Below are 19,904 nucleotides of genomic sequence, written 5' to 3' on the forward strand. Positions count from 1 at the left end.
ATAAGCTCCAACTCCCCCAAACAATGGGAGAAAAGGGGGGGATCTTCTAAGGTCAAGGCATTTAATCTTGTGTTTTGCAGTTTTTACTTTGCACTCCTCTTACAAACAAACACCTTGTCAGATAGGAGATGGCCTTTCTCATATCCTGAGAGTCTCTGACCATTTTTGTGGTCAATACTGTCCCACACAGCATCAATGTGGTGACATCCCAACACATTACCAACCTTCCAAAGGAGGCATGTATTCACTTGTGTCAGGGCAATAGTCAGAAAATCAGCAATGGGCCAGATCTGAATGGCTGGTGAACTTTCAACCTGATGGGGTGACTCAAGATCCAAAAACCCAGTTGCATAAGATCTCTCTAAATACTGTCCTACAAATAAGGATCTACTATTTCTAAAGACTAACATGAATTTTTCAAAAGTCCTCTTATTTCTAAATATTTCTTAACCTCACCTAAATAAATATAACCTGAAAATTTATGTTCTCTTTTCATCCAAATTATTGACTGAACTATTAAATCTAAAATCAACTTCCATGAAACAGAACTACAAAAATCTCTCTTCCTTGACCTTAACAAAACTGCATACTCCTAAAGATACACTCTGTTACAGGGGTAAATCAGCTAGGTGAGGAAATTGAGGAAGTCAAAGCTATATTATAATCAGCAGTAGTATTGGGCCTGGGAAAAGTGAACACTCTTCCTCACCCAATTTCCCCAAAAAGATAAGATAGAAAAAAAAATCATCTTGATTTTTACTGTCTTGCTGTACTTGTTCCACTTTTTATCACTTAAAAGACCTGGAGAACTCTTACAAAGACAAAAATCAAATTGGTCTGACATAAGTTCTTCACAGGTCTTTTAAGTACTACCCCCCTCAGTACCTCAATTCAAAGACTGGTTTTTCAAATATGATTTACCTCACCTTACACACTGTAGATCCCTGCATTAAAATGTGAAACGCTCTCTCTGAAAACAATCTTGCTCCTTGGAATTTAAAATGCAATTGATGACTTTATAAGCAGGCTCATCACATTTGATCTTCAAGTTATTATCTAGGATTTACCTTTACCTGGAACTTTAAATCAATAATACCTACTTTTGCTACTTTTAGAGGTAGTACTAAATAAATATACTTAGTGGGTGGTGTTGTTTAAAAAAAAAGTGCTGGAAGGAAGTATTAGTAAGGAGGGGAGAATGGTGAGAAGAAAGGCATAGCTTTGGTAATGTAAATAAGTGTAGTCATCTAACATTTCTGAATCTCAAAGTCCTAATGACAAATCACCTCTAAGGTTTCTTCTGCCTCTTAAAAAAAAAAAAAAAAATCAAATTCTGATTTATATCCCAACAATTCCTGAAAAGTACCTGGCATAGTAGTGTTAACTTAATTTTAAATATTTAGGTCTCATATTTAAAATAGACCATTGTCTGTTAAACTCACATTTTTGGAGAATTTGGTACAACACTTACTAAAAGACTGCTTAAAGACCACTGATAATACTGAAATCTATTTCAACTCAGAAATCTGCCCCGGGGAGGGGGGGGGGGGGAAGAAGAGGGATGGAGGGAAGGAAGGAGATATGGAGAGGGAGAGGGGAAGAGAGAGAAAGAAGGAGCAGGGGAGGGAAAGAGAGACAGAAAAAGAGAGAGAGAGAGAGAGAGAGAGAGGGAGGGAGGGAGGGAGGGAGAGAGAGAGTGTGAGTGTGTGTGTAAACTTGGAATACTGCATATTCAACATATATTGACAATTCTTAAAATAGGACTTTTAAATTCTGAGATCTCTGACCCCTAACATGATTCATTAGGCCCAGAACACTTCTAATTAAGCTATAGAGATCTTAGTTAGGAAGTTACTAAAACAAATACCTACTCTACCCAGCAAGGTAGGATCTGGTTGGGGCCTAGTATTATTTTTCATTTATTTCTACAAAAATGCTATTGAATCTCCTTTTTATTCCTAAACTACAGCAATTCTGAAGTGCCTGGTATAGTGAATGAGCACATAAATTGTGGAACAACAAATAAGATACTGGATCAACACAACCCTGGTCCAACCACTCTAATTTCCAAAGATCTCAAGCATATTAAATTACAAAAGGATCTTATAACATGAATCTTAAGGATAATCTTATAACAGGGCTTTTCCAGCACATGTGTTCATCTCCACTTTTTAATATCTAATTTAAATAATATACATAAAATCATGTTTGGTGCAAATGACATCTACCTAAACAAAAAACTTGCAACTGCAAGGAATGGGAAAAAATATATAGTAATATAGTTATCTTCCTTTGCTTTCCACAATGCAACTTTAAGCTTCCAAAGACAAAGAAACTAGTCTAATATATTAAATTAGTTTACTCAGAAACACTGATATGGAATATATCCTATTACAATGTATGTGGAGATCAGGGAATGACAGTTTAAAAATAGCTCAAGATTCTTTATCTTATGTATACATATTATGATTATAAAATATCTTTACATATTTTAACTTATGTTGCATATTTGTCTGTCTGTAATGTAAGCCTCCCAGGAAGGAAATGGGATAGAGTGTATGTGTGTTAATATAATGCCTAGAAAAACACGACTCCCCTTTTTTCACTATATTTGATTCTATTAAGCTTTTATAAAACTTCATATTAATTATCATAAGACCTCAATTTTACTTTGTTCTTCAGCTTTCATAATTTACATATGCTTACACAAATTCTCCAAATTTCAAGAAAAATTTCCCCATACCATTATACACAAAAACCCCCCAAACAATGGCTTTTCAGCTACAATTAATTCACCCCTTCTTTTGCAAATTTTGTCAATCAACAAGTATATTAATCACCTATTGTGTGGAAGATATTATAACTGGCACTAGAAATCAAAGACAAAAATAAAACAGTCCACACACATTGTGAAAGAGCTTCATTCTATCAAGGGAAACAATACAAGCATATAGTAGATATAATATACCTATACATAAATGTACATATATAATAAACAAAATAAAAACAAGGTAATATTGATTATTGAACAAGCAACATTATAAAGGTCAACGTACTTGTTACCAAATTGCATTTATTAATAAAAATGGTTTGCTTAGCAAACATCATTACTAACTCACTAACAGAACATGCTCTTCGGGATATTTTTCTAGCATTAATGAATTTCTACTAATATGCTCAGTGTTACAAAATCCCTTTGGCTCAAGAATACACACACATAACTCCACAGAATGATCAAATCCATGACCTGAGCCTCTTTAGTGCCATGCTCATTAGTACCCATCTTAACCAGTCACATATGAACAGCATACAGATGTCTTATTTTTACACATACACATATGCTCATACATATACACACACAGAACCCACAACACGGCTTTACTTTTTTTCCCCACTGATCCAACAAACATTTAGAGCATCATCTACCAACCAAAATCATTAAGACAACTGAGTCACCATTTTCCAGGAACAGGGCAACCTTCTTGGGGAAGGTAATTAAAAAGGGGTGCTGGCTTATGAAAACTTATGATAAGAATAAAAAAACTTTTTCTTTGGGGAGATCCCACATGGAGCTGCTAGCAAAGATAATCATGCAATTTCTCATATATATTAGAAACAAATCTTGATGAAGCTCAAGAAGCACAAGAATGCAAAATGCAAGCAAATATTTGGTAAACTGTATAACAACTTTCTAGCATATACCAAAATGACTAAGATAAGGTGGCATCAGCAATGGCAAGGAAAATAACTAGGAAAAAGGAAAAAAAAAACTTATAGCCTAAAATAGGACTTTGCAAGAAGTTGCAAGAAATTGGACAAGAGATAAGTAATTTTGAAGAAAAGTCAAGAAGTATAAAACTTAACAGAATTGGCAGTGACTACTTACTTAACAAGAATTACGGAATTTTGAAGCTAGAATGTATCTTAAAGGTTTTTTAGTTCAACTCCTATTATTTTACAGATGAATTAACAAACTTGGGCAGGATGGATAAGCCAATGGATAAAGCCAAGATTTGGATCCTGACTTCAAGTTCTAGACCATTTCTATTACACAAATTACCTATAACTCAGCATAAAAGAAGAACCAAAATCATCTACCCAGAGGGTATATGTAATTTTTAAAAATTGTAACCTGAAAATTATCAAGGGTTACAATCACATCCATGGCATAATTCAGTGCTAAAACATCAACTGTAGACTAAAAGACTTAAAACAAAGAAAGACTACTAATAAAATTTCTAAGGAAGTATCTATCATACTTTCTCCCCTAAGTTCTTTACTTAAAAAAAACTAAACAAATGACAACAACAACAACAACAACAAAAAACAACAACAAAAAAAAAACATACTGCAATGTGGTAAAATCAAGAAACTAAGAAATATATAAATATATGGGAAAAAAATCTTTTTGGGTAAATTTACTCTCTCAATGTAATTAGGAGTTCCTATTATCTTTTTCCACTGAAAGAAAATAAAATATAAAAATCAGTGATTGTAACAGTAATAGCTAATATTTATGTAGCACTTACTATGTGCCAGGCACTGTGCTAAGTACTTTATAATTACTATCACATACATTTCCACAACTTTTCAAAGTAGGTGCTATTATTATCTTCCTTTTACAGATGAGGAAATTGAGGCAAAAAGAGATTAAAATTTGAGGCCAAATTTGAACTAAGCTCTTCCTGTCTCCAGGACTGGTGCTCTAAGGACTGTACCATTTATTGAGAATCATATAAATAAGTATTATTCCATGCGATCCATAAACCTACTTCACTAACTCTTTACTATCAAGCCATTCTCCAAATAATAAATGGTCAAAGGATATGAACATTTTTCAGATGAAGAAATTGAAACTATTTCTAGCCATATGAAAAGATGTTACACGTCATTATTAATCAGAGAAATGCAAATTAAGACAACTCTGAGATATCACTACACACCTCTCAGATTGGCTAGGATGACAGGAAAAGATAATGCTGAATGTTGGAGGAGATGTGGGAAAACTGGGACACTGATACATTGTTGGTGGAGTTGTGAATACATCCAGCCATTCTGGAGAGCAATTTGGAACTATGCTCAAAAAGTTCAAACTGTGCACACTCTTTGATCCAGCGGTGTTACTACTGGGATTATATCCCAAAGAAATCATAAAGAAGAGAAAAGGATCGTATGTACCAAAATGCTTGTGACAGCCCTTTCTGTAGTGGCTAGAAACTGGAAACTCCAATCAGTTGGAGAATGGCTGAATAAACTGTGGTATATGAATGTTATGGAATATCACTGTTCTGTAAGAAATGACCAGTAGGAAGATTTCAGAGAGGCCTGGAGAGATTTACATGAACTGATGCTGAGTGAAATGAGAAAAACCAGAAGATCATTATATACTTCAACAACAATACTACAAGATGATCAATTCTGATGAACGTGGCTCTGTTCAACAATGAGACGAAACAAATCAGTTCCATATGTTCAATAATGAATAGAACCAGCTACACTCATAAACACTCTGGTCAGTGTGAACTACTACATAGCATTTCCAATCCCTCTGTTTTTGTCTGCTTACATTTTTGATTTCCTTCTCAGGTTAATTTTACCTTATTTCAAAGTCCAATTCTTCTTGTGCAGCTAAATAACTGTATGGATATGTATATATTGTATTTAACATATACTTTATATTGTATTTAATATATACTTTAAGGTCTACCTGCCATCTAGGGGAGAGAGGAAGGAGGAAGGGGGAAGAGGGGAAAAGTTGGAACAGAAGGTTTTGCAAGAGTCAATGCTGAAAAATTACCCATGCATATATCTTGTAAATAAAAAGCTATAATTAAAAAAAGAAGAAAAAAACTCTTTACTAAAATAACCAAAAAAAAAAAAAAAAAAAAAAAAAAAAAGATGGTCAAGGAATTATTTTCTCTAAAAGGTTAGTTTCAAATGTGAACAGATTTTTCTTGAACTCCACTAACCCTACTATCAAGCAGTTTTCATGTAAAATTAGTCCCCAACTTGTCACCCTGCTAACTAACACTTCTTCCACTCCTTCTACCACCACTGTCTCAAGTAAAGGAAGGAATAGGCTGTGAATAACTAAGGGGAGCTGACTATGGGGACAATTCCCCAGATACTGTTGAACCCATATAGTTGCTACCTCAAAATATACCCCTTAGGAGACCAAATGTTTTTTAGTTCACTCATATATAACTCATACAGCCTGAATTTTTCCCAGAGATTCATTTCAGTCCAAAGTACCTTCTATTATAGAACTAAACAAAACCTCCATAATTTCTGATATGGTTAAGGGAATATGACTAATTCACACATCAAGTATGAATTATTTCAAGTAGAGTTTTCAAACTCCAAACTTAAGCTAATTTGCACTGAATTTCCATTCAATTCAACAAATATAAAAACCTACTCTTGTAGGCAAGATACATTGCTTAGGTAAAATAAGGTGCCCAGTTTCCAAGAGCTTAAAAAAAAGATAGGAGAAAATGGCTGATTTGGGAGCACAAAACACACTTTTAGAGACAACAAGTCAAATTAGGATGCCATAGTATGAGGGCTTAGGTTGGTACAAGGGCAATAAACACTCCAGGAAAGGTATACTGGAGAGGAGGATTTATCAGAAGTTATCAAAGAAATTTGGTTAATTTTGAATTGTGTCCATTGCTGGCTTTGCTTCTTAAAAAAATATCAAAAGATCTTGGCGAATAAAGAGCCAGAACTGCTCTTCTTTCTCTTTATTTCTCAAGAGCACAGTCCTCAGTTCTTAAATATCCAGAACACACACACTAATACTCAATACTGTAGTAAATAGCTATTATGCATTTAAAAAGTTTTTGTGGACTAGCCTACATCTTCAACTATCACCTAATAACAATTTTCTTAAAAAAAAAAAAAAAAAAAACATTCTGACAAAGATCCTTACATACAATCCAAAGTTGGGGAATCTTCTTCTGTCCATTGTTGCTACTGCTCCAACTTATTTTCAATGAATTGAGATAAAAACTTAAGATTCCTATGATAGCAACAGTAAATAGAGCCTCAGCAAATGATTTGGAAGAATTGTAGGTAAGGGAGAAATAGTTTGAACTGTAGAGGATAAAAATATCAATAGAACCAAGGAAATTTAAGCTATCCCCGATTATCAAATACAAAAATAGGGAATTTAAATTCCAAATGAATGTTAATAGTGACAAAAGCATTCTTGATAACTGCATGTTTATTTAAGTTGTTCTTCAGAACATGTAAGCTCTAAGAAGTATGACTATTTGTCTTTTTTTAATTTTTTTTTTTGGTCTGTATTGCTATCACCTGGCATTATGCCTTTGCACTAACAGATGCTTAATAGATGATTGTTGAATTGCCTTGCTGAGGGTCAGTTTCCAAAGTTCTACACATTTCTTGTGCCAAAACTAAGACATTTTCAATGCTGAGTGACCCACATTTCTCCATTCCAGCTTCAGATTTGTGATTCTATCAACTATGAGAATTTTTGATCGACTTCTTATAAGTTTCCATTTATCCATCATGTGATCCTGGTATATTTCCTTGTCTCCCTTGATATCTGCCATCTACTGTGTGCCTAATGTGCCACTTGCAACAAGACCACCATCCCTATTTCAGAAGATCATTTCTTTCAAATTACATACAGGACTGACTAACTTCAGGCAGTCACTAAGAATTTATCAGTCAGTTGGTCAAAAAGCATTTATTAAGGGCTCACTACACATTAAGGACTGGGCTAAGCACTGGCAAATTAAAAAAAAAAGGAAAAGGAAAATAAAAGCCAAAAAAAAGTTTGTTCTCAAGGAGGGACAGACAACAAGCAAAGGATTCTTTTCATATAAAAATAAGTGGGAGGTAATCTCAAGAAGATTAAAGCTCCAGGAAAGATTGTCTGCAGAAGGAAAAGATAAGATGAAATAAGAGAAAAAGTCCCTATGAGGAAGCACCTGAAGCATGAGGGGCACTCACTACAAACATTTGGAGTAAGGATGATGATGATATGGAGTGTCATATGGAAGAACAAGTAGGCCAAAGAGGGACGACTACTACTTTTTTTTTTTGGCTAAGGCAATTGGGGTTAAGTTATTTGCCCAGGGTCACACAGCTAGGAAGCATTAAGTGTCTGAGTCCAAATTTGAGATCAGGTCCTCCTGACTTCAGAGCTGGGGTTCTATCTACTGCACCACCTACCTGCCCCAAAGCAAGACTTCTTACTCTTCTCATGACCCCCCCTTTTTTTGCTCAAAAATTTTTTATGTAATACCAGCCATACATGTACATAAATTATGTACACAAATCAACATTAATGATAATAAATCATAATTTTACAACCCCTTCACACTGAGTTATTAGACCCTACAAGAAGTCGAGAATCATAGCTTAAGAAGCTGGGTCATAAAACATGTGAAGAGGAATATAGTTTAAGAATAACAGAAAGATAGGAAAATTCCATATTGTGAAGGGTTTTAAGTGTCAAAAAGAATATTTTTTTAATATTTGATTCTGGAAGCAATGGAAAACAGAACCAGTGTATTGAACTAATAGGGAATGGAAGCATCATGACCTTCACTTTAGGAAAATCAATTTGGCAGGTAAGTGAAGAATGAACTGGAATGAGATGAGACTGGAGAAAAGAGGACATATAAAAGAAATACTGTGAAAGAAGAAAAAGACAGAAACTTGATATAAATACTATGGAGTTAGTTTAAGTGAAGATGTGGTGGTTGCCCACCTGACTAACTGGAAGGCAAGATGGAAAGAGGGGAGGGCATTTATGGAGGGAGAGATAATGAGAGTTTCTGTAGTGCTGAATTTATAGACTCAGGACAGAATCTATGGGAGATAACCTATGTTTAATGAACATGCCCTGAATGAAGGTCCAGAAAAGGAGACTAAGAAAGACTGGTCAGACAGGTAGAAGAACCAGGAAAAGAACAATTTAGTAATAAAAACTTGAGAGTTCCAGAAAAGAGTGCATGAAAGTGGAAGATAAGACAAGATGAAGAATGAGAAAAGAGTATTAGATTTTGCAATGTAGATTTCAATGTTAACTAAGGAAATAGTAATTTCATTGATAAACTTTGAATTTCTGTCAACACTCTTTCACGTCACTGGAGATTTGCCTAAAGTGTCCCCCCCCCACACACATTTCACCTGCTAAATCTTTATTCACACAAAATCCTACCATCTTCAAAAAGACAATACAAATTAAACTGGAAGAAACAATGTTATTTTATCTCTAATGAATAATTCATATCTAGGTGTATTTCACACACCTGGCTTTACCAATCTCCAAGATGTAACAAGTGAATAAAAATATTGTGAAAGAAAAGTTACATCTTCTTAAAACTCAGTTCTCTCAGAGAATAGAAGTTTATACATTCTAATAATACAGCGAATACTGTTGTTATTGTTGTCCAACTTTGTGATGTCATTCAGAGTTTTCTTGGCAACTACGGCGAAGTAGTTTGTCATTTCTTTCTCCAACCCATTTTACAGATGAGAAACTGAAGCAAAAATGGTTAAGTGACTTGCCCAGGGTCACACAACTAGTAAATGTCTGAGGCTAGATTAAAATTCAGGAAGATGAGTCTTCCTAACTTCAGGTCCTAGGCTCTATTCATCAAGCCGCCTTTCGATCCCACTGTGAATACTGCTTAGAAACAAAACCTTAAGGGTTCAGATAATTAACCTTGAAACTAAGAAGTGAGTCTCTAAACCAGAAAAACATAATCCAGTAATTTAGTGCTAAAGGAACATGCACAGCTCAATTTCTTTATTTTACAGATGAGTAAATTGAGGCTTAAAAAAGTTAAGTAAATGAGTTGCCCAAAAGCACATAGCCAGATAAGAGCTCTTAATTTTTTATTAATCAGAACATTAACACAGAACATTAAGTGGTCAATATTACTGTCCCAGTTTTACAGTTGGGAAAGCATGTCAGTGACCTGTCCAAGCTGATAGAACTGGGGGGAGGGGAGGAGGAAAGTCAATATTCCTGATTATTAGATGTCCAAAGTTCCCCAAGTCAAGAGATCTGGATTAAGTTGCTGCCTTACTCAATTTGTCCAAATGATAGATTTACCTAAACAATAGCTGACCATCCATTGGGCAAGGAACCTAAATCCTTTACACTTTTAAATAGGTACAAGGAAGAAACTATCCTACCGTTCAAACAAGGTCTTTGCATCAAAAACTAGAACCACAAGAATCAATGCTTTCTTTTATGGATTGCCACTAGTTGCTTTTGAGACCTTTATATTACTATTGGACACTTTCCACAAGGGAAATCATTTGCAAACCCTGATTTCATATTCATTTAGTGGGAGAATTTATAATGGAAAAGTGCCAAAGGTGCAAATCACTTTAAAAACTCAAATGGCTGTCAGCAGGACTGGTTTTACCCTCATCTCCAACAGAAGTTTGTTTCCTCTTGATGTAGACTTTAGGTGAAAAAAGAACCAACTACTTCATTTATGATGTGACTTTCCTTGAGGGCCCCTTTCCTGACATGAGATTATTTCCACTGTTGCTGAAATTCCAGATAACCTGAAGAGCTTTTATAATATCCCTAAACATTCAGGGTCAGTGGATAATATATTATGACTGACAATAGACTAGCTTGATTAATTCCTAGAAATACTAATAGCAAATTCTACCTATTTATTTTTATGACCTTAATTCCCAAAAAGAACATCTTGTTTCTCCAGTCATATACTTTTAAGCATGTTTGAGCCAAACATACCTCAAAATTCATGTTCTTATTCATATGAAACTTCAGTCAACACCACAGGAAAATAAACTCCCAAGTAGGAGAAAGCTCTAAGACCCCAAGATTGAGTTATCTTCAAAATATCATTAAGAAGGAAGAACACCAATCTGTGACATATGTGTAGGTCAATGTAATCTACCAATGCAAATTAGCAACCGTTCAAAAATTGATGGTCTTAAAAGAATCGTACAGAGGCACTGAAACATTAATTGACTTTCCCAGAATCAGAGGAGCAATACAGTGTTGAGACAAAACTTAAACCCAAGTCTTCCTGAAGGAGACTTGCTTCCCATCTATTCAATAATCTATGCCTCCTTTTCTTTTTAATGGGCATAATCAGATAACAAGAAATCAAAAACTTCATTCAATCATATTTCCCTACCCATCTTTGAAATCCCATTTCTAAGTTAACTGAAGCTCTACCTACTTCTGGATGCATCCATTAGGCTTAAGTTTATCTTATACATGAGGTAGTTATCTATTTATTCCGTATTAGTTATATATCTAGTGTGTGAATGGGAGGAAGCATATTCCCTTACTTATTTGTAAACTCCCAAAAAGCAATTTTTAATCAACCAACTTTTTATCTCTTTCAACATCAAGCACAGATTTTCACATATGGTATATGCCTACTATAGATGTGCTGAATTGAATCGTATTCATATATAAAACATATGTCTATCTCCTTTGCAACTATAATAAATCTTATTAAATGTTTCTAATTAAGAAAATGCAGTTAACTGATTTTCAAAGTAAAATTAAATGTTTTAAAATATTCTTACCCTTGACTAAATTATATGGGACAAAATTAGTTCTATTTTCTTTAGATTAAATATATTGACAATTTAAGTGTAAGAAGCATATTTCTTAAGTTAAATTCCACAGATTCAACTCAATGAACAATTAGTGCACTGTGAGCACAGCACTATTAGATATGAAATTCAGATAGGAACCATTACTATATAGAATTTATACTGCAATAAGATCTAACTCATACAAAATTATAATTCAACACTTATACATTATGTCCATTATATGCAAAATATTATGCTAGATGCTGAGGACCGTCTCCCACAACCCCCACCCCCAAATAGTTCCCTGTCCTCAATAAGAACACTGATTTATAATATGAGTGCCAAAATTCTATGTGAGTATAACAAGAAAAAGGAAATTATTACCTGGTGGAAATTAGGAAAGACTTCCTAGAAGAAATCTGAATTAGGCTTTAGGGAATGGACTTTAAAAAAAGAAATGTAGTATAGGAGATATTTGATCTGAGCAATGGTGGAAGGAGGAAAGGAAAGTATTTATACAAAAGATCATACAAAAGCAGAATAAAATATACCGATTAAGATGGAATGGAGAGGCCTTTAGTGCCCAGTAAATTTTAGATGGATAAGCCATAAGGATGGTTTAAAAGAAGCTAAAAATGGGCACAGTATGACCTGTTAAGAGGCTACTGTGATAGATCAGAAGGTATTGAAATCTGTACTAATGTGGTACCAGTAGAAATGGTGCAGAAGATTGGCAGGAGAGAGATTTCAAAAGTAGGAAAAAAAAAACTTAAGTTAAAATAATGACAGATGAAGGAGATAGTAGAATCAAAGACAAAATGAAGTTTTACACAGACAAAATGAATTGTAGTGTCACTCAAAAATAACGAAGACAGGAGGAACAGTAAAATTTTGAGGATAAATATAATTTGTTCACTTTCAAACGCAGTGAGTTTGAAGTGGCAGTGAAATAGTCAAACAGATCTGAAGTTCTAGAGCACAGAAGAGAGTCTGAGCTAGAATTAGAATTCATTATCATCTGTTTATACAGATCCAGAAGGATTTGAGTTGAAAGGACCTTAAAGATATCTAGTCTAAATTTCCTACTTAAAAGAATTAAGGGAAAAAAAAAAAAACTTGCTTAATGCCATATCTGTAGTAAGAGAACCGAACCAGGACTTGAAACCAGGTGGTCTGCTTTCAAATCGGGCACTCTGCTAAACTACACCATGTTAACTAACACTACACAAACGTGAGACTGCCAAGGACAAGACAGAGTGAGAGGGCCCAAGTCCTAGTCTTGGCAAACATCATCTTAGACAGTAGGGAAGGGGGAGAAGAATCAACAAGATAGTATAGAGGAGCCCTCCTTTTTCTACTTCTCCATCACACCAACAGGAATCTCATCATCCAGAAAGACTGCATTAGCCTTAGTAATCATATTTCATCAGCACCCTCTGGCTCTGGAAGCCCTCCGCAATGAAGGTAGAGAGCTCCTCCCAAATTCTCCATATAAGAATAGTCCCCAGGCCAGTCATCTCTGCATTTCATACAGATTCTTCACTGTGCCAGAAGCTCAGGGTAAGTTATACACCCCTATTTCAGTTTCCCTTTGTGTGCAGTCTTGCCTCCCTTAGATAGTAAACTCCTACAGGCCAGAGATTGGTTTTCTTTTTGGTGTTTATAACATTTCTTTCTTCCCACCCCTACCAAAAAATAAGGCATTTCCCAAAGGTAAAAGACAAACAATCCCTATCTTCAAGGAATTTATAATCTAATGGAGGAAGCAACATGTAAACAAAAATGTACAAACTAGCTATGTACAGAGTAATTAGGAACATAATCAATAGAAGGAAAATTAGAATTGCAAAGGATTGGGAAAGACTTCCTATAAAAGTTGGAATTTTAGCTGGGAAGGCAGTGTTTGGCACATAGCCCATGTTTATTGGCTGATAGCAGCAATTATAGATGGTAGGAGGATAAGATGAACAGCTAAAGTGGCATGGTGCATAGGAAGCTCACTTTCCTGAATCCAAATACTGCTTCTGACAAGTACTAGCTGTATGACCCTAACCAAGTCATCTAACCCTGCTTGCCTCTCTGTTCCTTATCTGCAAAAAGAGCTCTCTGCCAAGAAAAGCCCAAAATGGAGCTTCAGGGGGTTAGATACAACTGAAACAAAAGAACAGGAAGACAAGAAGAGTGGCATTTGGGAAGTCAAAAGAGAATTAATGTATAAAAAAAAAACCCAAAAACAAAAAAAAACATGCTTCCCACAGTCAGGTACTGACAAGTTCTGAGGGTACAAACAGAAATAAAGACAGTCAATGCCTTCTAGAAATTTGGATTCTAATAGAGGAGATGATGCATATAGAGGAATGAAGGCAAGATAGGTATTTCCTACTTTCACTTAGAATGTTGCAAGTATAAGGATAGGAGAGTAGACTTGTGGCTGGGCAGAAAGAAATACAGGAGAATGGGATCATCATCATGACCAAAGGCAGTAGACAGCTGGGATCTAAGAACGTAAGGCCTTAAAAAAGAGATTGAGATTTTGTGATTAAGTATTCCATTAATGACTTGGTTGGGGCTTGGGAACTTTTCAATAGGAGCTAAAGAGAGGGGATTCAAAAATCAAGAGATGTAGGAAAGTACAAGTAGATGATTGGGAAAAAAAAAATATCCCAGAGCTTTTCCAGCATATACATTGTACACAGGAAATTTGCTCCAGAAAGCAGCCAGTCAAAAATGATTTTAAAATTAGTACTTTGGTCCAACATTGATTTAACCTACATTTTTCTTCTAAAAACAGTCTCTGCCTGTAGCCATGAAGTGGAAGAAAAAAAAAAAAGAAAAAGAAAATCTAAACACCAAAAAACCCAACTACTGAACTCATGAGTAATTTTGGGAAAATTCACCCATCTCTTCTCTTTGTACATGGAAAACTCTAGTCATTCACATCAACACTTGATAGTTTCACCATGTTAGATATGAACAAACTTGGCTTCAGCACCATCTATATTTGCATAAGGCAATGCTCAAAGTCTCAATATCAATCTAAGGGATTATTTTGAATGCTACTCCAGAGAATTAACTCTAAATTGAACAATATTTTTTACTCATTTAATCAGTGATCTTTTTTTGGACCTGTGATTTCCTGTATGTAGGAACCTCCAGTGTAGAAAATCCCTCCACTAATGGAGAGCAGAAACTGCTAGGTTACTCAGTCTTAGAGTTGCTTGTAAATATCTTCCCTCATGGTCACAAAGCTATTAGGTGTCAGATATAGGATTTGAATTCAAATAATTCCAATCCTAAAGCCATTTCACAAACGAAATAGAGAATGCTCATTGTGTGTTCAGATGGCACTAAAGTTGCTTAGCAAAGCTGCTGTACCTTTGGAATATTGAAAGAGAATCAAAAAAGAGACCAATGGTAGGACTATATAGGGACTTCAGAAAACACAAAATATTATGATGAGCAAGAGGTACATGTTGAAGAATAAGAAAAAGAGAGAAAGAAAAGGGATCTCGTCATCATAATAGTTCACAAAATAGAATGATTGTTCACTGAAGTCATTATTTTTAAAAATAAAAGTTCCATAACAGAGTGATCCAGTAGCCTTGAGATTCCTTAATTTAAGACCTTAACAGGGAGATGATCTCTAGTTTAGTCATCTCTCCTAATCTGCTAAAGTTCCCAAGAAGGAAGAGAACATATAACCTTCTTGAAAATTTTCAATGATTTCAAAACCTATGAAAACTTTATTCTTCCCAACTTGGCATGCCAAGAAAGAGCCAAAGAATTTTTCTTCATTACCCTTGTCCTCCAAGGTGCATAATTACCTAAACTCTGGAAAGCAGAGTACAATTCTCTGACCTGAAGTCCTAAAAGCTACATGAGTTTCAAAAGAATATATAACTGGGGAAAGGGGAGGGAGGGTAGAGGTTAGGAATGTATGTGCTTGCAAAGGAGCCAGAAAGGAGCTGATACAAGTGGAAGTATTTCTTAAAGAGTGGCCAAGAACTCAAAACCTGGATCTCCAGGAATCCCCTTTCCCAATTCTGTTCTAAGATATTACTAAAATCTCATATTGAATCTTAGTACAGGTTTGTTGTAAGAAGTTCAAAAAAAAAAAAAAAAACTACTACAAAACAGAGAAGCAGCTCAATTTATAGCTGAGACATTTTCAATTATTAAAAAAAAAAAAAAAAAAAAAAAAAAAGCCTGATCCCCTTAAGGTTAGAAACCAAAAGATCATGAGAACCACGATAAATTTCCTTGAACTATGATTTCTATTATATATGCAAATTAAACTTTTTGTCTTTAAAAAAGGCATCAAAGTTTTTCAATAATTAAAAATACAAATTGTAGCTGTCACCTACTTAATTTTTTAAAAACTTAAAACATCAAGAATAAAATCTTATTTACTCCAACTATTAATATACTTGTTTAGCTACTTAATCTCCACCTAGGAGAATAAGCAAATAACTTATCTATTCTGCAAAACTTATCGAACAGCATCAGCATAAAGAATATAAATTCAGTACATGAATTTTTTTTAAATATAGTGACTGTCAAACATTTCTGAAGTAATGAACACACTACCTTCAGTTTCATTTTGCCTGTTTTAGACCCTAGGATATAACAATTTTTTATATTAACAAATCTTTGTCTTCTCTTTTATGAAACATTTCCAATTAATTTCCATTAGCTAAATATGCATCTGTTTAACATTCAAAGCTCAAGAATTTAAATGGACAGACCCAAGGTGTGACAATTAGTATTCTGCCTTTGACAAAGGACCTTTATAAATAAATGCAACATCCTATGATTTATTTGTCAACATTTCCTAAAGGGGTGTCTAAATTATGAATTCTCCAGGAGAACTTCTAAAAGATTCCCTATCATATTCCTAAGCTGCTCTACCTCTCAAAAACTGGTCATGAAGAAAACTATAGTTAAAATAAAGGTAACACGAATTTTAGATGCTAAAATAACTCTTGGAAAGGGGAACAGAAAGGAAGGTACACCAATATACAGTCATCTATTTATCCTTCTAAGCATGACATGTGTACCAGAAAAAAAGTTTTTACACGGAAAATAAACTGACATTGAACTTATCTTTGGAACCAGTGAGTCTCAATATAGTAGTAGCAAATTGATCCAAGTCTCTTACATACTTATGCAATATAACTCATTAAGTCATTACTTATATACTTATGCAATATAATTCAATAAAATGTAAAATCTCTTAAAACACAAACACACACACACACACACACACATTTAGCCATTTGTATTACAAACCTTAGAATCATGGAAGCCAGAAAAATAAATAATAAAAGGAAAATCCACGTGCAAACAAGATATTTTAAAACTAACTTCTCCACATACACCTAAAACTTTTCATATGGAAAATTAAAAACTTTTTTTTAAAGTATTAAAGTTTCCAAAGAAAAATGTATTCACGGTTTAAGATAAAGTTAGTACACTAATATTATTACCCGAGTTTTTTGCTTATTGGCTCTACCATTTATTCAGTTTTAAAACAATTCTCTGAATGTAAGCAGCTCATTAAAGATTTTTTTAGAGTTGAGACAATATTTTTGCTAGAAAAAAAAGAAAAGAAAGCCTTCCCAAATTGGTATGTCTTTACTGCATAGCAAGGATCCTAGAATGAATTGTTTTTTATTAAGGTTTTGCTACTTATTGAAAGTCTGATTCATGAGTACCATCAGATAGTTTATAAGTATCAAAAACAAAGACAGGAACTCTAACCATTGGCATATAACCTACAATTTCCAAATCTAGATCACCACTTCACTTCAATGAAAAGCTGCTACTGGATTTGAAAGAAAAATATCAAAGATAATCAATTTTAATAAATAGCTTGATATTAACTAAAGTTTAGTGTTCACCAGCAGGTTAAATGACAGTCTAAAAAGGGGGTTCTGGGGAATGAATCAAAGCAAATAAAATTTTAAAATAAGTCATGTTGACTAAATTATGGTTTACTGGATCAAAAGGATTTTTGGCAAGGTTACGACAAATACAACTTGAGCAAGTTTATTGTTAGCAAAACACCAAGACTGAACGTTTATAGTGTTTAATACAAAATCAGTTTAAAAAAAATTTTTTTTTCTTTACTTACAAAAGTGTCAACAGGGGAAACATCCCTACTGAGTGGGACTTGGGAAAAGAAACTCTCGTATGCATATCACATACAAAAAGGACATGATGAAAACAAAATTCCAATTCGTCAATCAATAAATTACTAAGAATTTCTGGAGTTTGGACAAGACCCTCAGCTAGATTTGCAGCCTCACAATCCTTTCATGTTAAACAAAATAACCTGCCCTCCAATGACAGTTTTCATATTGATCAGGGAAGAAATGGGTAAACTTAATTTGTAAATTGACATTTTCCTTTCAACTATTCAATATTTTGACCAAGTAAAAAGAGAGCCACCACTTAACACACACACACCACGTTTCCAAGACAGTAACTGCATTCAAAATTAGCTCCCTTTATCATTCGAGATGTGACAACCAATGCATAAAAAATTAAAACCTCATCTTCTCAACTATACAACATGCAAAATGTCTCCTAACAATTCTCTTCCTCCTTAAAACAACAAAGCTGCGAACATGGTACAGGGGACGAGCCCCTGCACCGGCAGCATTTAGTTAAAAAGAGAATAGTTGAGCAGCTTGGTGACCAAGGGGCACACTCCCACTCGCGACCTCCCAAATAACTAGCATTTCACTAAAACAGGAATTCAGCTCGGAGCCTCAGCCCTTTAGACAATGGTGGTCACCATCCCGAGGGCTGCCCAGTTGGGTCCAGTTGACACATTTCAGTAGGCCTTGGAGAAGCCACACACCACCTTCTCCCCGAGACATTTGCTCCAAGGTAGGGGTATTAAGTCCATGCCAGCGGGCCAGCGCAGGCCGGAGAATAGGAGGCCAAGGGGGGAGGGGTTGCAAAGGGGCAGAGGGGCACCGGAGGAAACAAGCTAGGGGTGACTGCACTAGGAGAGAGGGAGGGGGCTGGAAATGGCCGATGGTCTGTTTATTTATTTATTTTAAAGGTCTAGATTTAGCGGGTCCCTCCCCCCAGTCCCCCTCACACACCATCCCCCTCCCCGGGATTCCGTAACCAAAACCAAACTGCGCAGCAAACACTGGGGCTGGGAGAGCTACGACTGCCCCCACCCTACCCCCCCCCCCCACCCCGTGACTGGGGAGCCAGGCCGGGCCGGAGGGGCAAAAACAAGTTCCCGGGGCAGCACCTCCGGGCTGGGATCCCGAGCCTCACGGAGGGGAGGCTCGCTAACCCGGTTATGAAAGGAGGGAGGGCGACCAAGTCCTCACCCAGCGCCGGCGATTCCCTTCCCGTCCCTTCCTCGCCAGTCCCATCGGAAGGGGAAGAGCGCCTAAACCCCGGGACGAGTGAGGAAGGAGAGCCCGGGGAGACCCCGCTCCCCCCCATCCCCGGACTCCCTCTGGGGTCCGGGGACGGCGGAAGGGGGGGTGTGCCGAGCCCCCGAAACCAAACAAAGCGCGGCCTGAGCGCGAGCCAAGGCGAGTGGGGAAGCCGGGGCTTTTCCTGGCGACGGGGGCCCGGGCCGGGCACTGCGGCAGCGGGGAGACCCGCCTCGGCCGGGCGCCTTTTCCGAGAAGCCCCCGACCCCCACCCCCCCCCCCCCCCCCCCCCCGGCCTCGGCCGGGGCCGGGGGCAGCAGAGCGGGGGAGGGGACCGAGGAGGCCGCGGAGCCTTACCCCGCTCCCCGGCGTTGTTCCTCTCCTGAGGCGGCGGCGGAGGCGGCGGCGGCGGCGGCGGCTGCTGCTGCTGCTGGGGCTGGGGCTGCTGCGGCGGCGGCGGCGGAGGTGGCGGCTGGGGTTGGGGCTGCTGCTGCTGCTGCAGTTGGGGCTGGGGCTGCTGCTGCTGCTGGGGAGGCGGCGGCGGCGGCTGCTGCTGCTGCTGCTGCTGTTGTTGTTGCACCGGGCGCGGCCTCGACACTCGCCTGGGTCTCCGGTTGGCGGCTCGGACGGAGTTCATTTGCCGGGCTGAGGTGGCGGCGTTGGCGGAGGGACACACACACACACCCCGCACCCGGGGATTTGGGGGAGACGGGGGACGGGAGGGGGGAGGAGAGGAGAGGGGAGCGAGGGAGAGGCACGGAGACACAGGGGCGGGGGGGAGGGGGCCCCCGAGGAGACCCAGAGGCCCCGGGGACGAGAGCGGCACAGGAGGCCGGGGCGGCGGGCCGACACACCGCCCGGAGAGAGAGGAGGCCGAGAGGCGAGGGAGGGGCGAGGGCGGCGAGGAGCCGAGGCCGAGGC

General features: G+C 37.2%; 1 protein-coding gene across 2 annotated transcripts in view; it reads right to left on the bottom strand.

The window, feature by feature from the left end:
• The window catches only part of FBXO11 (F-box protein 11), a 116,681-nt gene extending 97,242 nt beyond the window's left edge, over positions 1–19,439 (bottom strand). Inside the window, exon 1 of one of the 2 annotated variants that reach the window (XM_031950448.1) lies at positions 19,341–19,439. The gene's annotated coding sequence lies outside the window, so the exon portion shown is untranslated. The remainder of the gene's footprint in view (positions 1–19,340) is intronic. The other variant, XM_031950449.1, reaches the window with a different exon arrangement.
• Between the last annotated feature and the right edge of the window lie 465 nt (positions 19,440–19,904).

This window comes from Sarcophilus harrisii, chromosome 2, assembly GCF_902635505.1.
Source record: "Sarcophilus harrisii chromosome 2, mSarHar1.11, whole genome shotgun sequence".
In the NCBI taxonomy this organism is placed as follows: domain Eukaryota; kingdom Metazoa; phylum Chordata; class Mammalia; order Dasyuromorphia; family Dasyuridae; genus Sarcophilus; species Sarcophilus harrisii.